The sequence below is a fragment of the Eumetopias jubatus genome, unplaced genomic scaffold (genome assembly GCF_037043125.1).
Source record: "Eumetopias jubatus isolate StellerSeaLion01/CBP00866 unplaced genomic scaffold, mEumJub1_p1.0 scaffold_11, whole genome shotgun sequence".
In the NCBI taxonomy this organism is placed as follows: domain Eukaryota; kingdom Metazoa; phylum Chordata; class Mammalia; order Carnivora; family Otariidae; genus Eumetopias; species Eumetopias jubatus.
The window spans coordinates 73149215-73170498 of record NW_028274817.1 but is presented as its reverse complement, the minus strand read 5'-3'; the positions used below and the strand labels follow the sequence as shown (position 1 = coordinate 73170498).

The 21284-nt window shown below is 36.0% G+C and overlaps 1 pseudogene; it reads left to right on the top strand.

The window, feature by feature from the left end:
* The first annotated feature begins 19804 nt into the window (after positions 1-19804).
* LOC114226482 (costars family protein ABRACL pseudogene) lies at positions 19805-20122 on the top strand (annotated as a pseudogene).
* Positions 20123-21284: the final 1162 nt, after the last annotated feature.

Genomic DNA, 21284 nt, shown 5'->3' with positions numbered 1-21284 from the left:
AGCAAATAAAACCAAAACCAAGCAGGAGAAGAGAAATAATAAATATTAAAGCAGAGAATAATGAAATAGAAACCAGAAAAACAGTAGAACAGATCAATGAAACTAGAAGCTTGTTCTTTGAAAGAATTAATAAGATGGATAAACCTCTGGCCAGACTTACCCAAAAGAAAAGGGAAAGGACCCAAATTAATAAAATCATGAATGAAAAGGGAGAGATCAAGACTAAAACAAAGGAAATAGAAACAATTATCAGAAATTATTACCAGCAACTATATGCCAAAAAATTAAGCAACCTGGAAGAAATGGATGCCTTCCTGGAAACTTATAAACTACCAAGACTGAAACAGGAAGAAATAGACAACTGAATAGACGAATAACCAGTAATGAAATTGAAGCAGTAATCAAAAACCTCCCAAAAAATAAGAGTCCAGGGCCAGATGGCTTCCAGGGGAATTCTACTGAACATTTAAAGAAGAAATACTAGCTATTCTCAAACTGTTTCAAAAAAACAGAAACAGAAGGAAAACTTCCAAACTCCTTATATGAGGCCAACATTACTGTGATCCCAAAACCAGGCAAAGACCCCATCAAAAAGGAGAATTACAGGCCAATATCCCTGATGAATATGGATGACAAAATACTCGACAAGATCCTAGCCAATAGGATCCAATGGTACATTAAAATGATTATTCACCATGACCACATGGGATTTACTCGTGGGATGCAAGGGTGGTTCAACATTTGCAAATCAATCAACATTATAGAGCACATTAATAAAAGAAAAGACAAGAACCCTATGATCCTCTCAACTGATGCAGAAAAAAACATTTGACAAAATACAACATCTGTTCCTGATTAAAATTCTTCAGAATGTAGGGATAGAGGGAACATTCCTCAATATCATCAAAGCCATTTATGAAAAGTCCACAGCAAATATCATTATCAGTGGGGAAAAGCTCTCCCTTGAGGTCAGGAACACAATAGGAATGCCCACTCTCACCACTGTTGTTCAACATAGTGCTAGATGTCCTAAGATCAGCAATCAGACAACAAAAAAAACAAAAGGCATCCAAATTGGCAAGGAAGAAGTCAAATTCTCTTTTCACAGATGACATGATACTTTATGTGGAAAACTCCAAAGACTCCACCCCCAAATTACTAGAACTCATACAGCAATTCAGTAATGTGGCAGGATACAAAAACAAAGCACAGAAATTAGTTGCATTTCTATACACTAATAATATAACTGTAGAAAGAGAAATTAGAGAAATGATTCCATGTACAATAGCATCAAAAACCATAAGATACCTTGGAATAAACCTAACCAAAAAGGTAACGGATCTATACTATAGGAACTACAAAACAGTCATGAAAGAAATTGAAGAAGACACAAAAAGGTGGAAAAACATTCCATGCTTATGGATCAGAAGATTAACATTGTAAAAATATCCATCCTACCCAGAGCAATCCACACTTTTAATGCCATCCATATTAAATACCATTGGCATTTTTCACGAAGCTGGAACAAAAAAATCCTAAAATTTGTATAGAACCACAAAAGACCCCGAATTGTCAAGGGAATGTTGAAAAAGAAAACAAAGATGTGGGGACAGCACGTTGCCTAACTTCAAGCTATATTACAAAGCTGTGATCACCAAGAGAGCATGGTATTGGCACAAAAACAGACACATAGACCAATGGAACAGAACAGAGACTCCAGAAATGGGCCCTCAACTCTATGGTCAACTAATCTTCAACAAATCAGGAAAAAATATGCAGTGGAAAAAAGACAGTCTCTTCAATAAATGGTGCTGGGAAAATTGGACAGCCAATCTTCAGACAAGCTGAAGAATGAAACTGGATCATTCTCTTACACCATACACAAAGAAAATTCAAAATGGAATAAAGATCTCAATGTGAGACAGGAATCCATCAAAATCCTATAGGCATTAACCTCTTCGACACTGGTCACATCAACTTCTTTCAAGACATGTCTCCAAAGGGAAGGGAAACAAACCAAAAATGAACTATTGGGACTTCATCAAGACAAAAAGCTTCTGCACAACAAAGGAAACAGTCAACAAAACTGAGAGGCAACCCACGGAATGGCAGAAGATATTCGCAAATGATATTACAGATAAAGAGCTGGTATCCAAGATCTATAAAGAACTTCTCAAACTCAACCCTCAAAAAACAAATAAACCAGTCAACAAGTGGGCAGAAGACATTAACAGACACTTCTCCAAAGAAGACAGAAAAATGGCTAACAGACACATGAAAAAATGCTCAACATCACTAGCCATGAGGGAAATACAAATCAAAACCACAATTAGGTACCACCTTACACCAGTTAGAATGGCAAAAATTAACAAGGTAGGAAACAATAAGTGTTGGCAAGGATGTCAAGAAAGGGGAACCCTCTTACACTGTTGGTGGGAATGCAAGCTGGTACAACCACTCTGGAAAACAGTATGGAGGCTCCTCAAGAAGTTAAAAATAGAGCAACCCTATGACCCAGCAATTGCACTCCTAGGTATCTATCCCAAAGATACAGATGTAGTGAAATGAGGGGGCACCTGCCCCCCAAAGTTCATAGCAACAATGTCCACAATAGCCAAACTGTGGATGGAGACATGATGCCCTTCAACAGACGAATGGATAAAGATGTGGTTCATATATGCAATGGAATATTACTCAGCCATCAGAAAGGATAAATATCCACCATTTGCATCAACATGGATGGAACTGGAGGGTATTATGCTAAGTGAAATAAGTCAAGCAGAGAAAGACTATCATCATATGGTTTCACTCATATGTGTAACATAAGCAATAGCACGGAGGACAATAGGGGAAAGGAGGAAAAACTGAAGGGGGAAATCAGAGAGGGAGATGAACCATGAGAGACTATGGACCCTGGGGAACAACATGAGGGTTTCAGAGAGTAGGGGGTAGGGGGATGGGGTAACAGGGTGATGCATATTAAGAAGGGTACAGGTCATGATGAGCACTGGGTGTTATATGCAACTAATGAATCATTGAACACTATTTCAAAAACTAATGATGTACTATACAGTGGCTAACTGAACATAATAAAAAATAAAATAAATAAAAATTTAATTTAATTTAAAAAAGAAAGAAAAACAACGCCAGAGTTGTTATGATCCATGTTTTCACACTATTCACAATGCCATAATAATCAAAATCGTATGGTATTGGCTTAAATGCAGACATACAAGTCAATGGAATAAAGTTGAGAACCCAGATATATATCCACACATATATGGTCAACTAATTTACGACAGCAAGGGGAAATATATACAATGGGAAAAAGAAAAGTCTCTTTAATAGGTAGTGTTGAGATAATTGGAAAGATACATGCAATAGAATAAAACTGCATCACTATCTTACACCATATACAAATATTAACTCAAAATGAATTAGACTTGAAAGTAAAATCTGAAAGCATAAAATTCCTAAAAGAAAACATAATCACAAGCGTCTTGACATTGGTCTCAACAATATTTTGTTTTGTTTTTTTTTACCTCACTCCAAAGGCAAGGGAAACAAAAGAAAGAATAAACTAATAGGACAATAGCAAACTAAGGAAGTTCCTGCACAGTGAAGGAAAACGTTAACAAAATGAAATGACAATCTACTTAATGGGAGAAGATATTTGTAAATAATATAATATCCAATAATTGGTTAATATCTGTTATATATAAAAAATTCATAAATTAATAACAACAAAACATAATCCAATTTAAAAATGGGCAAATGATATATAGACATCTTTCCACAAAAGACATACAGATGTCCAATAGGCATAAAATGCTCAATATCACTAATCATCAGGGAAATGCAAATGAAAACCACAATGATATATCTTCTCAAACCGGTCAGAATGGCTAGGATCAAAAGACAACAACTGACAAGTGTTGGTAACAATGTGGAGAAAAGGAAAGCCTTATTTACTGATACTGGGAATGTAAATTGGTGCAGCCCTATTAAAAATAGTATAGAGCTTCCTCAAAATATTACAAATAGGATTACCATATAATCCAGCATTTCTATTTCTCAGTATTTATCCAAAGAAGGAACACAAAAACAAGAAAATAAAAACACAAATTTGAAAAGATACATGAATCCTTATGTTCATTGCAGCATTATTAACAATAACCCACATCTGGAAATAACCTAAGTGTCCATCAGTAGATGAATGAAATAAAGAAGATGTGAGATAGATAGATAGATGATAGATAGGTAGGTGGATAATAGATGATAGATGATGATAGATAATAGATAGATGATAGATAGATTATTGATAGATAGATGATTGATAGACAGATGATAGATGATAGATAGATAGATGATAGATAGATAGATGATAGATAGATATTGAAAACATAGACATAGATATATATAAAACTGAATACTACTCAGTCATAAATAAAGAAGAAACTCTTGTGCTCGCTTTGGCAGCACATATACCAAAGAAGAAACTCTTGCCATTTATGACAACATATATGGATGTTGAGGATAATGTGCTAAGTGAAATATGACAAAGAAAGATAAATACCACATGATTTAACCTATAAGTAGAATCTAAAAAAGAAAACAGAAAAAAACAAAACCCAGACTAAGATACAGAGAAGAGAGTGGTGGTTGCCAAAGGTGAAAGTGTTGGAGGGCTGGACAAAATGAGTGAAGGGGAACAAGAGGTACAAATTTTCAGTTGTAAAATAAGTAATGGGGATGTAATGTAAAGCATGGGAAGTATAGTCAATAATACAGCATTAGTTTTGTTTGGTTATAGATGGTAACTAGATTTACTGTGATGATCAGTTTGCAATGTATACAACCATACAGTTGCTATGTTGTACACATGAAACTAATATAATATTATATGTCAATTATACTTCAATTTAAAAAAAGAACCAAAGGAAATCATGCTTAAAGAAATAAATGAAGACAATGTCTTATAAAACAGAAAATATATGTGAAAAGATAGAAATTATTGAAAAAAAATGGAAATTCTGGAGTTGAAAAGTAAAGTAATTGAAACTAAAAATTAATTAAAGAGGATCAACAGTAGATTTGATATGTCAAAAGAATGAGCAAATATGAAAATAAAACAGATATTTTGCAATCCAAAGAACAGAGGAAAAAACAGAATGAAGAAAGATAAACAACATCAGAGAAATGGGGGACACACTTGTGTACACCACAATACATTAATAGGAGTGCCAGAAGGAAGAAAGAAAGAGAAAGGAGCAAAAATGTATTTTAAGAGGGGCACCTAGGTGGCTCAGCCATTAAGCATCTGCCTTCAGCTTAGGTCATGATCCCAGGGTCCTGGGATCGAGCCTTGCTTCAGGCTCCCTGCTCTGCGGGAAGCCTATTTCTTCCCCTCCCACTCCCCCTGCTTGTGCTCCCTCTCTCACCGTGTCTCTCTCTGTCAAATAAAATCTTTTAAAAAAATGTATTTTAAGAAATAATGGCTGAAATTTCTCAAATTTGCTGAAACACATAATCTATACATTCAAAAGCTCAATAAACTCCCAGAATAATAAATACAAATATATCCACACCCACACAGTAAAAATACTTAAAGTCAAAGACAAAGAAAAGATTCTGAAAGCAGAAATCTGTCTATCAATCATAGACTAACAATTGACTTCTTCTTAGGAACTATGGAGTTCAGAATGCACTCAGATGACATATTCTAAATGCTGAAATAAAAAGACTGTTAATCAAGGGGCACCTGGGTGGCTCAGTCGTTAAGCGTCTGCCTTCGGCTCAGGTCATGATCCCAGGGTCCTGCGATCGAGCCCCGCATTGGGCTCCCTGCTCCGTGGGAAGCCTGCTTCTCCCTCTCCCACTCCCCCTGCTTGTGTTCCCTCTCTCGCTGCATCTCTCTCTGTCAAATAAATAAAATCTTTTAAAAAAGACTGTTAATCAAGAATTTTATAGCCAGCAAAACTATCTTGCAATAATAAAGGCAAAATAAAGTCATTCCCAGATAAGTAGAAATTGAATGAACTTTTTGCTATCTGACCCACCATACGAGAAATACTAAAGGAAATTCTTTAGTTTGAAAGCAATCAAACCCTTATAGAAATTTGAATCTACATAAAAATAAAGAGCACCAATAAAGGTAATGATGTAATTATAAAAGTTAGTATAAATGCATATTTTCTTATTCTCTTAACTGATTTAAGAAGCATTTGTATACAACAGTATGCATATAGTTGCATTTTGGGACCCATAGCATATAGAAATGTAATATATTTGATAATAGCATCACAAAAGGTGGATGAGAGCAGAATTGATTAAAGCAAGGAAATAAGAGCTGACAGTAATTGAAACCCACAGAAACAAGTGAAGAAAATCAGAAATGATAAATAAGAAGGTAAACATATCAAAATCTATCAATATATACTTGACTTCCTTTCTTTTCTTAGCTTCTTTAACAGACATAAGATCATACAGTAATTATTATGATAATATATTGATGAATATTTCATACATAGAGATGTTATAGGAATAATAGCATGAAGAAAGGGGAAGGAAATAGAGTTTTCTATGAATAATATGTTAATAATATATATATAACATTGGAATTAAGCTAATATAAAACTGAAGTATATTCTTAAATGTTAAGATTTATATGGTGAGGACTAGAGCAACCACTAAGAAAATAACTCAGAAATATATATAGTGAAAAAGAAAATTAAACGAACTAACATGTTACCCTAGAATATATTCACTTAATGCAAGAGAAAGCAGAAGTTGAAAAAAAAAAAAACAACTCAGAAACCAGAAGACAAATCGGATGCAGTAAAAGCAGTGCTTAGAGGTGAATTTATTCAAGTAAAACCCTGCCCTAAGAAAGAATAAACATCTTGTCACTAACCTGAACTTCCATTTTAAGACATTGGAACAAGAAGAGAAAAACATACCCAAAACAAGCAGAATAAAGGATCAAATAAAAACAGAGCAAAAGTTATAGAATTAGAGAATAGGTAAAGAAAAGTGAAAATAAATTAACCCAAAACTTCATTCTTCAAAAGGATCATGGCAATCATTAGCTACACTGATGAAAAAAACAAAAGACTCAAATTACTAAAATCATAAATTAAAGGATTGTCATAACTACTAACATTATAAAAATAAAAAGAATTATAAGGGAATACTATGAACAACAATATGCCAAATAATTAGTTGACTCAGATAAAATTGGCAAATTCCCAGAATTTTACAAAATATGAAAAGGGACTCAAGAAGAAATTGACAATCTAAATTGACCCATAACAAGTGAAGACATTTTATTAGTAATCAGAAAACTTCCCTCAAAGAAAAACCCAGGACAAAATGGATTCACTGGCAAATTCTACCAAACAATTGAAGAAGAATTAATATTAACTCTTCATGAGCTCTTTCAAAATATAGAAGAGGAAGGAACACTACCTTACTTATTCTAAATGAGACCAATATTAACGTCATACCAAATCTAACAAAGACATCACAAGAAAAGCAAACAGATCAATATCTCTTATGAATATAGACCTCAAATTCTAAAAACAAACAAAACAAGCAAACTGAATCTAGCAATGTAAAAGATTTATATAATTGCCAAGTGGAATTTATCCCAAGAATGCAATGTTGGCTTAAGATACAACAACCGGTTGTAAAACTTAATAAACAGAAACAGAAAGGAACTTCCTCAACATGATAAAAAGCAGCTATGAATAAAACACAGCTGATATAGTTAATGGTAAAAGACTGAAGTTTTTTCCCTAAGACAAAGATACCCTCTTTTGTCATTTCTATTCAACATTGTACTGGAAGTTCTAGCCTGGGCAGTTGGACAATGAAATGAAATATAAATAACCCTGAGGAGCATAGTAGCTGCGATGAGCACCAGGTATTATATGGAAATGTTGAATCACTATATTGTACAGCTGAAACTAATATTACACTCTATGTTAACTAAATGGAATTTGAATAAAAACTTAAAAAAAAACAATTGCATCAAAAGGAATAAAATATTGAAGAATACATTTAACAAATGCAATGTAAAACTCTGAAAACTACAAAACAGTTTTGAAACAAATAAATAAATAAATGGAGAGACATGAGGAAAATATCCCATGTTAATGGGATGGAAAACAATGTTACTAAGATGGCAATGCTTCCTAAATTCATCTACAGATTCAAGGCAATACCTATCAAAATCCCAGTTGCCTTATTTGAAGAAATTTAAAAGTTCATCCTGAGATTCTTAGGGAAATGCAAGGGACACAGAATCACTAAATCAATCTGGCAAAAGAACAATGTTGGTGAATGCATATTTTTCTTCATTTTATTGTATTATGTTATGTTATGTGGTCCATATATACAATGGAATATTACTTAGCCATCAGAAAGGATGAATACCCAACTTTTACATCAACATGGATGGGACTGGAGGAGATTATGCTAAGTGAACTCATATTTCTTAATTTCAACACTTACTACAAAGCATCAGTAGTCAAAACTGTGTGGCACTGGCTTAAAGATAGACATAGATTAGTGGAATAGAACTGAGAGTCTAGAAATAAATCCCAAATTTGCAGCCAATTAATTTTCTTTAATACAATTACAGGGGAAAATATCTTTTCAACAAATAGGGCTATGACAATTGGATAACATGCAAAAAGATGAAGTTGAGCCCTTACCTCATACTGTATGTAAAACTAAATAAAAATGCATAAAATACCTATATGTAATAGCAAAAACTAATATTCTTTTTTTTAAAGATTTTATTTATTCATTTGACAGAGACACAGCGAGAGTGGGAACACAAGCAGGGGGAGTGGGAGAGGGAGAGGGAGAAGCAGGCTTCCCGCCGAGCAGGGAGGCCAACGCGGGGCTCGATCCCAGGGCCCCGGGACCATGACCTGAGCAGGAGGCAAGCACCTAATGACGGAGCCACCCAGGCACCCCTATTCTTTTTAATTTTTAAGAAGCAGGACAGATTTCTCATGTTATGAAAAATTGGTGGAGGAAAGCAAAAACTAATGTTCTTAGAAGACAACATAGTGTAAATACTCATGACCTAGGATTATACAATGATTTCTTAAATATGACACCAAGAGCTCAAGCAGCTAAAGAAAAAGAGTTAAAATGGGATCATCAAAATTTTGGGGAAAATTTCTTCAAAGGACACCATCAAGAAAATTAAAAGCCATCTCACAAAATGAAAAAAAAATGTAACAAACCATCTACCTGATATGGAACTTATACCTAGACTATGTAAGGTGCTATTAGTTTCAATAATGAAAAGATCAAATATAATTTTTAAAAAGGCAAAATGTCTTAATAGATATTTCTCTGAAGTAGACATATAGTTAATGAGCACATTAAAATAGCTAAATATTTTCTTATCATTTGCAACAACATGGATGGAACTGGAGGGTATTATGCTAAGCAAAATTAGTCAATCAGAGAAAGACAATTATCATATGGTTTCACTCATATGTGGAATTTAAGAAACAAAGCAGAGGATCATGGGGAAGGGATGGAAAAATAAAATAAGATGAAATCAGAGAGGGAGACAAACCTAAGAGACTCAACTATAGGAAACAAACAAGGTTGCTGGAGGGAAGGTGGGGGGGATGGGGTAACTGGGTGATGGGCATTAAGGAGGGCATGTGATGTAATAAGCACTAGGTATTATATGCAATTGGTGAATAAGTGAACTCTACATCTGAAACTAATGATACACTATATGCTAATTAATTGAATTAATAAAATAAAATAAAATAAAATAGCTAAATATCATTAACCATCATGAAAATGCAAATCAAACCCACTAGGAGATACCACTTCACATTTACTAGAATGGCTATAATCAAAAAAAGACAGAATAACAAGTGTTGGTGAGATTATGAAGAAATAAAAACCTTGTACCCTTCTGGTGGGAATGTAAAATTTTGCAGCCACTTTGGAAAATAGCTTGTTAGTTCAACAAATGGATAAATGTAAGAATTACCACATTATCCAGCAATTCCACTCCTAGTATATACCCAAAATAATTAAAAACACATGATCACACAAAAATTTACACTCATTTTTAACTGGATTATTTGGTTTTGGGGTGTTGTATAACTCCCTTACATATTTTGGATGAAAACCCTTTATCAGATACATCACTTGCAAATATCTTCTCCCATTCTGTATGTTGCCTTTTAGCTTTGTTGATTGTTTCCTTTGCTGTGCAAAAGCTCTTTATTTATATGTAGTCCCAGTGGTTTATTTTTGCTTTTGTTTCCCTCACCTCAGAAAACATAACAAGAAAGATATTGTTACAGCAGATATCAGAGAAATTATTTCCTGTCCTCTCCTCTAGGATTTTTATAGTTTCAGGTCTCACATTTAGGGTCCTTAATCTATGTTGAATTTATTATCGTGTATGGTATAAGAAAGTAACCCAGTTTCATTATTTTGCATATAGCTGTCCAGTTTTCCCAGCACCATTTACTGAAGAGAATGTGTTTTCTCCATTTTATATTCTTGCCTCCTTTGTCATAGATTAATTGGCCATATAAGTGTGGGTTTATTTCTAGACTTTGTATTCTGTTCAAGTGATTTATGTGTCTATTTTTATGCCAACACCATATTGTTTTGATTACAACAACATTGTAATATGTCTTGTAAACTGGGATTGTAATATCTTCAACTTTGTTCTTATTTTTCAAGATTGCTTTGGCTATTCAAGGTCTTTTGGATTTCATACAAATTTTAGGATCATTAGCTCTAGTTCTGTAAAATATGTTATTGGTATTTTGATAGGGATTGCTTTGAATCTGTAGATTGCTTTGGGGAGCAGGAATATTTTCCAAAGAAGACATACAAATGGCCAACAGACACATGAAAAAAATGTTCAACATCACTGTTCATTAGGGAGATGCAAACTAAAACCACAATGAGATATCACTTTCAGCTACCAGAATGACTAAAATAAAAAATACAAAAAATAAGTGTTGACAAAGATGTGAATAAAAAGGAGCCCTCATTCACTGTTAGTGGGAATGCAAATTGGTACAGCCACTGTGGAAAACAGTAGGGGATTCCTCAAAAAATTAAAAGTAGAATTATCATATAATCCAGTAATTCAACTACTGGGCATTTACTCCCGTCCAAAAAAATGAAAATACTAGTGCAAAAAAATATATGCACCCTACATTTACAGCAGTGTTATTTACAATAGCCAAGATATGGAAACAACCTAAGTGTCCATTGATAGATGAATGGATAATGATGTGGTACACACACACACACACACACACACACACACATTGAAATGTTACTAAGCCACAAAGAATGAAATCTTGCCTTTTGCAACAACATGTATGGATCTAGAGGGTATAGTGGTAAATGAAATAAGTCAGAGACAGAAAATACCATATAAGTTCACTCATATGTGGAATTTAAGAGACAAAACAGACATACAAAGAAAAAAAGACAAACAAACAAACAAACAAAAACAGACTCTTAAATACAGAGAACAAACTGGTGTTTGCCAGAGGGGAAATGGGTGGGGGGATGAGTGAAATGATAAAGGGAATTAAGAGTACACTTAACTTGATAAGCACTGAGAAATGTATAGAATTGTTGAATCATACTGCACACCAGAAATTAATATAACACTTTATGTTAAATATATTTGAATTAAAACATGCAAACAATTGTTCATAGAATTATTTATAATAGTTAAAAAGTAGAAGCAACTCAGGGGGGCTGGGTGGCTCCATTGGTTAAGCGTCTGCCTTCGGCCCAGGTTGTTGACCCTGGGGTCCTGGGATTGAGCCCTATGATGGGTTTCCTGCTCAGTGGGGAGTCTGCTTCTCCCTCTCCCTCTGCCCTTCCAGCAGTTCCTGAGGTACCTCATGCAAAGGTCACCTTGGCAGCATGGCTGGAGCCAAAGTAGGTAGGAGCCAGGGGGTCCCAGAGTGCTCTGTGCTGGTGCTGCCTTTGCAAGCCGTCTGAGCCAAAGTGGTTTAGGGTTGGAGTGTTCTGGGGTGCTTTGTGACTGTTTTCCCTTGGCGTGATGGCTGGAGCTATGAGTGCTGACCAAGGATGTCCTGATGTGTGCTACAAGGGGGCTACCTTGGTGGGATGACTAGGCCTATAGTGGCCTAGGGAACTGAGGTTCACTGAGGTGGTAGGCTGGATATGGCACCCAGACACTGGTATATCTGTTTACTTTCCTTCTTTTTTTCTCTCTCTTTTTCGGACTCAGTAATTTCAATTTTTCTATATATAGGTGTACCAATTATTTTGTTTCCTCAAATTCACTGTTGAGCTCTCTAATTTTTAATTTTAGTTATTTTAGTTTTTATCTCCAGAATTTCTGTTTGTGTCTTTTTTTATAATTTCTATATCTGTTGGTAGTTTATTTTGCTCATGTATTATTTTCCAGACTTTTTTTTACTTTTCTCTTAGCAATTTGAGCATATTTAAGGCAATTTTTTAAAGTGTCCAGTAAATCTACTATCTGGACTTTCTTATGGATATTTTCTATCAATTTATTTGTTCATTTGTATGAGTCATGTTTTTCTCTTTGTTTTTATGACTTGTAATTTTTTTTGTTTTTAAATTGGACATTTGACTATTATAATGTGGTAACAATGGAAATCAGCTTCCCATGCCACCTCAGTATTTGCTGTTTTTTTTCCATTGTTAAAAGTATAGTAATCCACTTCTTTTGATATTTTCCAAAGTATGTTTGCAAAGATTATTCCTTGTCATGTGTGATCACTAAAGTTTATGTACTTTTAACTCATCTATGCTCCTGTTTTGACAAAGATTTCCTTGAAATCCAGGAAACAAACAAAAAAGAAAGAAAATGGAAACAACCATTCTGTACAGCCTTTACAGATTGGATCTCTGCTAGAGCTCTCCTTCACCACTTAGTTGGGCTTTCTCTGAGCCCAAGAATCAACCTGAGGTAAAAGCTTAAGTTTTTTTCAGGATTTTTCTGGGCATCTTGTTTGGTCATGTTCATGGTTTTCTAGATCCCCCCATATATATGGCTGATTTTGAATGTATTAATTACATGAAGAATTTCATCCCAGCATTTCCTATAGGAATCAGATGATCCCTTGTATGTCTCCAACTGTAATCTCTTGTCCTGACCATCCTTAGGTTATTAGTTGGACTTGTGTTTTATGAGCAGTTCCTGCAGCTTTTCCTACCTGTTTTCTGAGTTATGCAATACAGACACAAACACCTTGCATTATTCCTTTCATAGTCACCAAAATGATTAAAACAGATGAAAGTTTACCCTGTGTCTTCTGGTTTCAGTTTCTGGAACTGGGAACCCAGCTGCCACTTGCTCTAGACCAAGATCACTGCATTGGAGATGGTGTGAAGCAAGGACAAGTAAAAACACCACAAAGCACTTCTATCATTTTAAAGATGGATTTTTCTTGACTGGGTGCTTGCTTGGTTAGTGTCACTCTTACTGTTTTTCAGAAGTCCTATAAAGTTGATTTAGATGGCACTAGTTTTTTTTTTTTTCAATGTTCTGTGGTGAGACAAGAATTTGGCACTTCCTAGTTTACCATTTTGCTGACATTGTTCACCAAACTCTTTTTAATGTTTTTTAAATATTGAGTCATTTAATCCAGACAATAACTCTGAGGTAGATATAATCATCCCATTTAAAGATGATTTGCTGTGGCAATGAGAGGTGATCATATATGGAGAGTTGCAAGCATTGTGTAGACAAAGTGGGATTTGCCCCTTTCTCCTACTCACCTACCCCGCTTAGATTCATCAATAATGGGCCTATGGCACAATGTTAAAAGTACTGGACCAGTATTTGGGACATTTAAATTGTATTCTTAACTCTATGACTTACGTATTCTGTGGTTTTAGACAAGTGATTTCATTGCCTCTTTCTCAGTCTCCCCATGTGTAACATGAAGGGTAAAAACTAACTGGTTGGTTTCAGAAAGCTCTGTAAGCACTGATGTTTTAGGATTTTCAGTAGGAATAATATAAAGTTTGTTCCTTTTCTACCCCAGGCTGGGAATTCATTCCTGTTGGCTAGGCAAAGAGTACGTAGTTATTTAAAAAGCTGTATTATATTTTCCTTAATTAAAGCAAGAGGTAGTGGACCTAGGATTGTTTCTTTGTGTAATTTTCACTGTCTCTGGGAACAAAGAAGTAGCTTGGCCGAACACAGCCAGAGCAAATTCTCCTTGAACAAACTCACCACTCCTTCTGAATGGGTTCTAACCATTAAGTTGGATCCAAAGCCTGACCATTCCTAGCACTCCCCTGATCATCCCCACCCCCAAAATGAACTGGAATTTCTACATACTAGGACTCTGTGACCCTGAAATTCTATTCATTTGGAGATTTCAGGGCAGCTACTTCATCAAATTCAATGGACAAGCATGGAATAGCCAAAGAGGGTTAATAGGACTGAGTGTCAGAAGACAATAAGATAAGCATACTCTTTCCATAAAAGAGGAAAAAACAGAGGTGCCCTTGGTACATAGATTGGATATCATAGTATTTTTCAAATCATGTCCATCACACCAGAAGATAAATGGAATAGACAAAAAGGAAATATTTTGGCATGTTAAGGAAGGTGCAGGCATCTCTTACGGATAAAAATCCAGAGCCCTTGGCCAGATGGATCCCTTAAGTATTGTTCTCTCCCCAAACTCTCCCCTCTACTCCTTTACTCTGTCCTTCTCACTATAATATGCAGATTTTTTCCACACCTTTTCATCCCTTCATTTTGTGTAGAACAGATGCAGAGAGGCCTGGTGGAAGGAAAACAGTATTTAAACCAAGCCTCTGCCTTTGCGTTGTGACTTTATCACTAACTATGGACCCTTGACACATTGCTTGACTTTTCTGGGCCTCATTGTACAAAAAGTGGGGCTAATATAAAATAGAGAAAAGTAAAAAAAAAAGGCCACTACAATCTCTTGTTGAAATGCTCTTTAGCCATCAATATTAAGAATATGAAAATTATGTATCAAAATGGGAAAATACAATGTTAAATTTATTAAAAGTGGGACTGAAAATGGTGTATCTATAATTGAAACTCTGTAAAAATATTTAGATACAAGAAAGCTGGGAGAAAACACATCTCTTTGCTAACAATAGCTATACTGAGGTGATGGAATTGGGGTGATTTCCCTCCTATTTTCTCCTCTTTCTGATATGTGCTTATCAAAGCAAATATTATTAATAACTATATCTGAACGATCCCAATGTCCTCAAGGAAATGCAGCAGCAGGAAAATAATTTTCTCTAGTTTGGAATTAGCCATTGTACATGTTCCTGAGATATATATACATATATATATATATATATATGTATATGTATATTTGAGAAACAGAGAGTGAACAAGAGATCAGGCAAGAGAGCACAAGCAGGGGGAGCAGCAGAGGGAGAGGGAGAAGTGGACTCTCTGTTGAGCAGGGAGCCCTATGATGAGGGGCTCCATCCCAGGATCCTGGGATCATGACCTGAGCCAAAGGCAGATGCTTAACCCACAGAGCCACCCAGGCACAACAAGAAAAATGTTTTGAAAGAAATAAAAATGGCCATCATTTTATTTACCTTATAGAACTATTGAGAGGATTGAATTAGTTAATGAGTGTTAATAAACCAGTTAATTTGTACATGGAACAGTTGCCTTTGTTTCCATGTTAACCTCCCAGCTCTCTTCCACTTGGATCCCAGATCATGATCCTTCTTCTGATCCTTTCCCTACCAAGGTCTATGCCCTCACTAAGAAGGGTGCAGTTATGAATAGAAAGAAATTCAGAGACCCATAAAATCTTAGCACTGATCTCATGTAGTTAGGTCTTTATCCATTTTAATAATAACCCCTGCTTGGTTATCATTTTGCAAAGTGTTTTCATGTCCATGCTCTCATTTGTTCTTTCCAAAAACAGTCATTCCACGGACAATGAAACTTAGGCACAGAGTTAACAACGTAACTGAAAACCCGAGAGCAGATTCAGGATTCAAACTGACCCCCTGACACTAAATTCTATGCTTTCCCCTATACTACAGACTAAATCCTGAATTCCCTCTTCAATTATTTTGTTAAATGGTAGATTTGCTCATCATTATTAAAGTGACCCTAAAAGAGGAGACAAGATGGTAGAAGAGCAGGGGACTTTGATTAATCTGGTTCCTTGAATTTAGCTAGATAACTACCAAATCATTCTGAACACCCATGAATTCAACCTGAGATGTAAGAAAATAATGTCTGGAACTCTACAAGTAGAAAAGCAACCACTTTCTGTAAGGTAGGAGTTGCGAAGAAGTGAACCTGAGGGGATATATTGGAAAACAAATGGAGGGGGGAGGGAGCCTCAGTAAGCCAGCTGCCAGAAAGTGATATAGCCCTGGAGGGCAAAATCAGAACCCTTAGAAATCTGCTCCAGTGAGAAACATTCCTGCCTGAAAGGTGCTCAGATGGTGAAAAGGGGCAGAAATCTAGGTGGGACAGTGTGCTCTCAGGATCTCTGGAGTCACAGAAATAATGGAGGTACCTGAGCCAGTAGAGTTCCTAAGCATTAGAGCAGGGAAACTGATTATGGGTCAGCGATCCTGGGAGGGGGCTCTTGGCTCGGTTCATCATAAACCACAAGCTGTGGCTTGATCGGCTGACCTCTCTCTGTGTGGGGACCATGCAAAGGACAAGAACACGGGGCCCCTCCACCTTCCCATGGGAGGGGTGGAGCATGTGTGCACACAACCAGGGGACAACTCTCAGTGCCAGAGTCCTGCAAAAAACAGGAATCCAGCAGCCCTCCACCTTTCCCCAGGAGGGGTGGAGAGGGTGCACACAGGATCCTGTGACCGTTCTCTGTGCCAGGGCCCTACAAAGTGCAGTAACCCGGGATTGTCCACCTTCCCCCAGGAGGATGGGTGTGAGCGCACACTGCAAGAGTCTGCAGAGTTTGGCACACACAAAAAGGAAGACCATTTATCCCTGAGGGTTTACTGAAGAGAGGGGACCCCAATCTTTCCACTCTGGGCTGGAGATTAGGTGTGGCCATTTTTATTTTGATCCTCTAAAGAGGAACAGAAAACTTCAGGGAAAAGCCAGAGGACCAGCTTACACTGATCCCAGTCTCTGTGAAGGGGTGGTGCAACTCTGCCCAGGAAAAGACACCTGAGAAGCAGTGCAGTAGGCCCTTCCCCCAGAAGACCAACTGGAAGAGCAGGTGCATAGCAAGTTAACAGAACATAGAAGACTGCAAAACCCCAGCGCTAGGGGAAAATAATATATAGAATTTGAGGTTTTTCCTCATGATTCATTTATCTTTTGGTTTAAAAATTTCCATTACTTTTTTCTTTTTAACCATTTCAATGTTTCTTATTTTATCAATGCTTTGTTTTTAAGACTTTTTTTATCTTTCACTTTATACATTTACATTTTACACATATGTTCATTTTTGGCTTCCTTTCACTCTATTCAATTTTATTTTTGTATATATGTAAGTTTTGCTTTCTTTACAATTTTGGGATTTAGTGTCTTCCAAAACACAGACCAAAATACACTCAAGACCAAGTAGAACACCCCGTTTTGTCCACACTGTGAGATTATATTCTCTCTTCCCATCCCCCCTTTTTTTCTCTTCTTTTTTCCTTTTTTTTTTTTTTCTGGTTACTGACCTCTTCAGATTTGTGTAGTGGGTATTTTGCTTGGGTCGTTGTTGACATTTTTAATGCTGTTCATTTGTTCATCCATTTTTCTCTGAGCAAAATGATGAGAAGAAGGAAATCAGAACAAAAGAAAGAACCAGAAGTAATACTCTGCCACAGATCTAATAGATATGGATATAAATAAAATGACAGAGATGGAATTCAGGATAAAATTAGAAAGTTACTAGCTGGGTTTGAAAAAAGCATAAAAGACACTAAATAATCTCTTAGTGCAGAAATGAGATGTAATCAGGCTGAAATTAAAAATGCTCTAACTGAGATGCACTCTAAATTGGCTTCTCTCACAGGTAGGGTAAATGAGGCAAAAGAGAGATTAATTAACATAGAAGACAAGAAGTGGAGAGGACCCTTCCTAAAATCAATAAAAATAGATCAACACCCAACATAAAATAGGGAAACTTGCAAAATTCAGAGATAAAGAGAAAATCCTGAAGGCAGTTTGAGACAAGAGGTTCCTAACCTACAGAGGTAGGCACATAAGACTGACATCAGACTTACCCACAGAAACTTGACAGGTCAGAAAGGCCTGGCATGATATATTCAGGGTACAAAATGAGAAAAATGTGCAGCCAAGAATATTTTATCCAGCAAAGCTGTCATTCAGAATGGAAGGAGAGATAAAGAGCTTCCAAGACAGACAGAAACTGAAACAATATGTGACAACCAAGCCAGTCTTGCAAGAAATATTAAATGGGACCCTGTAAGGAAAGAGAGACCCCAAGAGTAACATATACCAGGGGCGCCTAGATGGCTCAGTCATTAAGCGTCTGCCTTCAGCTCAGGTAATGCTCCCAGGGTCCTGAGATTGAGCTCCGCATTTGGCTCCCTGCTCCACAGGAAGCCTGCTTCTCTCTCTCCCACTCCCCTTGCTTGTATTCCCTCTCTTGCTGTGTCTCTCTCTGTCAAATAAATAAATAAAATCTTTTTAAAAAAGAGTAACATATACCAGAAAAAAAAAAAAACAGTCTACAGAAACAGGGACATTACAGGCAATACAATGGCACTAAATTCGTACCTTTTGATTGTTACTCTGAGTGTAAATGGGCTAAATGTTCTAATCAAAAGACACAGGGTTTCAGATTGTATAAAAAAGCAAGATCCATCCATATGCTATCTAAAAGATATTCGTTTTAGACCTAAAGACACATCCAGACTGAAAGTGAGGGGTGGAGAATCATTTGCCATGCTAATGGACCTCACAAGAAAGCTGAGGTAGGAATCCTCATATCAGACAAATAAGATTTTAAACCAAATACTGTAGTAAGAGATGAAGAAGGACACTATATCATACTTAAAGGGTCTACCAAACAAGAAGATCTAACAAGTATAAATATTTATGCTCCTAACTTGGGAGCAGCCAATTATATCAACCAATTAAAACCAAGGTAAAGAAACACACTGATAATACTACATTAATAGTAGGGGACTTCAATACCCCACTCATAGCAATGGACAGATCATCTAAGCAGAAGATCAACAAAGAAACAACAGATTTGAAGGACACATTGGACCAGATGGACTTCACAGATACAAAGCATTCCATCCTAAAGCAACAGAATACACATTCTTCTCGAATGCACATGGAACTTTCTCACAAACAGATCACATACAGGGTCACAAATCAGGTCTCAACTGGTACGAAAATATTGGGATTCTTCCATGCATATTTTCAGACCACAATGCTTTGAAACTTGAAATCAATCACAAGAGGAAATTTGGAAATAACTCAAACACAAGGAGGTTATAGAGCATCTTATTAAAGAACGAATGGTCAATCAGGAAATTAAAGAAGAATGAAAAAAATATCATGGAAACTAATGAAAATGAAAAAGGAACTGTTCAAACCTTTGGGATACAGCAAAGGCAGTCCTTAGAAGGAAGTACACTGCAATACAAGCCTCTCCTAAAAAAATAGAAGAATCTCGACCAGCTTTTCTCTTCTGCTTCAGTCACTTCCTTCCTCAGTCTCTTCCTCCTCGGTGTGTTGAAGAAGATAACTGGGTCTGGACCGATGCTGCACCAGCTTTTCCTCAGAAAAGAAAAAAAAAAGGCAGATAGGCAGCAATGAATGTGAATCATGAAATTAACCTCTTAGTGGAGGAAATTCATCGTCTGGGTTCAAAAAATGCTGATGGGAAGTTAAGCGTAAGATTTGGGGTCCTCTTCTGAGAAGACAAATGTACCAACCTCTTTGAAGCATTGGTAGGAACTCTCAAAGCTGCAAAACGAAGAAAGACTGTTACATAGCCAGGAGAGCTACTTTTGCAAGGTGTTCATGATGATGTGGACATTATATTGCTGCAGGATTAATGTGGTTTGCATATCTTTGTTTATTGTTATTTTTTGTTTCTGGTAAACTGGAATATTAAGTCAAAGGACAAACACGAGCATACTTAATGTATTTTTATAGAACTTTGTAAACAAAAGGAGACTCTTATTTTAAAAGTCTGTCTTTTTTTATACCTTGAAAGAAAATTTATATATTACACTGTCAAATAAACAAAACCTATTTTTTTCCCTCAGGAATCTGATTGGAAAAATGTAGGCATTGAGGCTTTTTTGGTAGGGGTGCAATGGTGTTTCATAAATCATTCTTAGACAATTTCTACAGATATTTGACATTCCATAAAAGCAAGAGGCAAAACTGAAGACCAGCTTCCACAAGGAATATTGTAATGTTTATGTAATAAAAACATGTAACTATGTTAAAAAAATAAATAAATAGAAAAAAATAGAAAAATCTCAAATACACAAGATAACTTTACATCTAAAAGAGCTAGAGAAAGAATAGCAAATAAAGCCTAAACCAAGCAAGAGAAGAGAAATAATAAAGTTTAGAGCAGAAATCAATGAAATAGAAACCAGAACAGTAGGACAGATCAACAAAACAAGAAGGTGGGTCTTTGAAATAATTAGATAAACCCTTAGCCAGTCTTATCAAAAAGAAAAGAGAAAGGACCCAAATTAATAAAATCATGAATGAAAGAGGAGAGATCATGGCCAACACCAAGGAAATTCAAACAAAGTTAAGAACATATTATGAGCAGCTATATGCCAATAAATTAGGAAATATGCAAAAAATCGATGCATTCCTGGAAACTTATAAACTCCCAAAACTGAAACAGGAAGAAATAGAAAATGTGAACAGACCCATAACCAGCAGGAAATTAAAGCAGTAATAAAAAAAATCTCAAAACAAAAAACACACGAGTGCAGGGCCAGATGGCTTCCCGGGGGAATTCTACCAAACATTCAAAGAAAAAAATAATACCTATTCTACTGAAGCTGTTTCAAAAAATAGAAACAGAAGGAAAACTTCCAAACTCATTCTATGAGGCCAGCATTACCATGATCCCAAAACCAGGCAAAGACCCCATCAAAAAGGAGAACTACAGACCAATATCCCTGATGAATGGATGACAAAATACTCAGCAAGATCCTCACCAATAGGATACAACAGTACATTAAAAGGATTAGTCACCATGACCAGGTGGAATTTATGCACGGGATGCAAGGTGGTTCAACATTCA